The sequence below is a fragment of the Setaria viridis genome, chromosome 2 (genome assembly GCF_005286985.2).
Source record: "Setaria viridis chromosome 2, Setaria_viridis_v4.0, whole genome shotgun sequence".
NCBI lineage: Eukaryota > Viridiplantae > Streptophyta > Magnoliopsida > Poales > Poaceae > Setaria > Setaria viridis.
Window position 1 is genome coordinate 4,266,721 of NC_048264.2, and position 4,336 is coordinate 4,271,056.

Consider the following 4,336-nt stretch of genomic DNA (forward strand, 5'->3'; position numbering starts at 1 on the left):
ATGCTTTGCAGTCTTGCATCCAGATATATATAAGCAAGTAGTACATGCTATCGTGCAAGTCTGCACTATCAATCTATCATGAATATATGATAGAGATTCACTCAACGTAGGGATCGAGTTTTTAATTTGTGTAGGATATAACGCGAGTTATAGAGATACAAATGTGACTTGTTACAACCTCATGTGCATTAATACGAAGCAAACTAACAATAATACCACCGCTATACACAAATATCCCACTCCGCCAAAGTCGGTTGGTTTTGGTTTCGAAGAAACCCTAGCGCTTGGTAATAGAACTTATTTTGGATCCCTACCCACACGCGTCCTGCCAAATATTCAGCGTTGATATTTGACGAACCCCACGCGAGGCGACCAAAGCTGTATGTTATTTTTGGCTAAGTTGTGTGTGAAACCGCAGCATCATATCCCATCGCCAATTTTTTCAGCAACATGTACAGTTGACGGAACCAGCCTTGCGTCATCCGGATCAAAATAGGACATTAGGTAGATAGCTAGAGAAATAATAATAGACTCTACCTTTGATTATTCTCTTTTCTATGCAGTATATTTGTTTCTCTATTACTTGTCAGTGATGAATGCTGCAAGAAACTTTCCTTTTTTCTAAAAACAACCACATAATCGTTAGTACATAGGATTTGGTTAACATACAGTGGCAATTCTTTTCATTTCCCTACGATAGAGCTGTCTCCAGGCAACATATTTTACGCTAGAGCTGTCTCCAGAGGCAACAATTGGATGGCATCGCGTTTATAATATAAGTTTTTTGACCTAGGTAGTGAGTCCTTTAATTATATTAACCCTGGAAACAAGACTTAGAAATAGTCCCTTCAGACTAATAAAATGAGGAACAAGAAACAGTCCCTTTAAAAAATGGAGTAGTTACTCCCAATTCTGTGTGCCTGTGGAGAATTGGAGCATAGAATACGCCTCAAGTACAAACTAGTTGGCATATCGTATACAAGCTTTGCATCGAGATCTACAAACATATGTATGCCTCTAAATAATAATGTATAACAAAGACATAATTCATCAGTCCTACTGTCCAGTATAATATAATTAAAACCATCTGCATCTCGCTTGCAAAAATCCAGTTTCTAATAATAATAATAATTTGTAACGAGAAGACTTTGCATTTATCTTAGGCTCTTGCTAGGGACTAATAATTACAAAAGGAATATAGTAAGTTCAGATAAAACCGTGACATGTTGTACGTACGCAAATAATTTATCTTAAACGTATCATATTTTGTATTTTTTGTACCTAATAGATTCTACAGATTAAAATATTTGTTACTGAGGCTGTTCACGGGTTTCCCGGAGCAAAATGAACTGTGTACTCATCCATGCAGCCGGATCATGCCTATAATTTCTTCATTCCTTAGCATATGATGCCCTGAAAACTCAATCCTAAAAATGTATGCATGGCTCGTCATCTCAACTAAGAGTTGCTACACGTCAGCGGTCTCATGTGTCATCTTATGCAGTGCCACGTAGGAATTTTGATGATGTGGAGAAGAGAGAGAAGAGAGAGAGGTCTTGTTTCGCGAAACAACCGGCTCATGAGCTAAATTTTAAGATTACGAGATAACTCAACAATTATTGTACAAGTTGTTGTTACTATGCAACTCATAATATTTATTTTTTCATATGCACAAATTAAGAGATTATATAGCTCTACCAAACAACTTAAAAGACAACCCAGTTGGTGTTCAAACCCGGTAACCTACCGAGGGGGGTGCCCGAGGTAGTGTTTTGATTAGTGGGGCTTGTCGAGATCAGGAACTCAAAGGTAAACGAAGACACACGATTTAGACAAGTTCGAGCCGCTGGATAGCGTAACACCCAACGTCCTATATGTTGGTTGGATTTAATTGCTTTGGAGGGGGTCCCTGCCTCACCTTATATTGCCAGGGGCAGGGTTACAGGTCGATTGGTAATAAGAATACTAGTCGAATTTGACTAGACGAGTTCTACTCTTATTATTACGAGTACTTTTTCTAATCCTCGACTAATTTCTGTCTTTCCACGTAGACTACGCCATCCTGCGTCATAGTCTCCATGGCAAATACGTCTCGGTGTCCAGCCCCATATTTAGGACTGTCCAAACCTTCTGGTGAGGCCATAGATGTATGTACGACAAGCTCCGAGTACTTTTTAGTCAAATGCAGCAGTTTCGAGTACTTTTGTAAATTTCACCAACTAGTTCTTGGTGATCTTCGAGTACTTCATATGGATGAATCTTCAAAAGTACCCAAAAACTGTCATGCGGCTAGAATATACTCAAGCCTCATTTGACTCAGTCTCTTGTCCTTCAATCTTAAATTTTATATGGAAGTGCGACGAAAGTTGCACTCCATATGGAGTAGCCCCCAAGCCTTAGGTTAAATCGAAGAATCAGGCTGAGGGTCAATATCTAATTTGCATCACTTTCCCCTAAAAACCCAGAGACCAAACCTTTTATTGATGGACACGTGGCACATAGCCCTCGAGCCTTTTACCGACTAGTTTGTTGGGTATAAGGGTCAACCTCTAGTCAACGTGGCCATCTCTGAAAGGAAATCTTATCTCTTCCGAATATAAAGGTAAGTGCCAATTCAGGTGTCGCGAAATTTGCGAATCCGTTAAACCTGAAATTCCTTTATTTGCATCGTTGTTATTGCGCCACGGCGATAAATAATGGAGGAAGTTATCCGTTCCGTTTCACCTTTGCCAGTTGCATTTCCAATCTCCACATTGTAGTCCTAGCGCCACCGCTGCCCAATCTCCGAGCACTAGCACCATCGCCCCCCACCACTCAGCCCCGAGCGTATGCAACAGAAGAAGCTCGTGACATCAAGGATGGGGAGGAAAGATGTTGTTGTCAAGCCTGCCAAGGGGGAGACGAAGAAGAAAGGATCTGGCAAGGGAAAAGATCTTCAGTTGCCCGCATCCAAGTACGGGAAAACTGATCAGACCACACCGCCAACTCCTGCTTGCACTTGGAAGCAATTATCTTTGAAAGAAGAGGAGATCAAGACGCTTGTGGCCACCAAGCTGCTCCAAAATCAAGACATCATCAGTTGGAGATCTACCCATGGCAATCCGTGGCCATTGGAGGAACACTCCGATGAAACGGTAATTTTCGCTCACTTCATCGAGCGCGGTATTGCTCTGCCTGGTTCTAACTTTTTCCGGGGTCTTATGGATTACTATAAGTTGGAGCTAGTTCATCTGAACCCCAACGGAATTCTCCACACTGTCATTTTTGTTCACCTCTGTGAAGCTTTTCTAGGAATTAGGCCCCACTTCCAATTATTCCGAAAAAAATTCGTGTAAAGCCACAGCCGATGAGGGATCACACTCAAGTAGTCAGAGGAGGCGGTATCCAGATGCGAGAGAAACTTGGCAGCCAATATCTGGCTTATGAGCTGATAGATTCCAATGCTGGGCAGAAAGAAAAGTGATGCTACATTGGCAACCATGATCCAAAACTACCTGAGCTGACAGGACATCGCCCTTCCTGGAACAACCGGTGGCTTGATGAGCCAACACATGGGGATTGCCTCCAACTACACGATCTCACTGATAGAATAGCCAACCTGAAGCAAGAAAGTCTCACTGGAGTTGGAGTAGCCTTTAGTTTTATGAAGCGACAAATCCAGCCCTTGCAGCAGTGATGCCACTCGGGCTATGCGTATACGGGTGTCAATGATCCATCCAGACTGTCTCCTGATGAGCTTAGCACAGATGAAATTATGGTGAGACTGAAACGGATGTTCAAAAATATGGGTGAGATCCCCACTATCGTATGGGAATTCAACGCCACCAACCCACCAAAGCCTATAAGTACCCGTGGCCGTAGCCCCCGAGTACTTATTTTAAAGTTGTTGAGTTTGCTAACTTGTCTTTCTTTGCAAGAAGATGTAAGCTTGTACTTCTCTGCTCCGCCTCCTCTCGGATCGGAAGATATTTGTGAAGTTGCTCCTCGCGTGCATACGATGGAGAGCGCCAAGAGTGATGACGAGGAAAAGGAAGTACTTGAGGCCTCCAGCAGCACTAGTTCTGATGCTGCAGAGGACTTTGAAGTCAAGGCCCAACCATCTACTAAGGCCAAGTCGTTCTCTAGATCGAGAAAGCGCACAGCTGATGATGAGCTTGAAGCTCCAATTCCTCTACCACCAAAGAAGAAACGAACCATTGCTATGAAACATGCCGTGAAGAAGTCTGTCACCGTAGAAGATGTGCCTCCCGCGGTAATTACTTATGAGGAAGGATAAGATCCTGAGGATCATGTACTCCCATTAGGCGATTCTAATATCACCACCGTGTCTACTCAA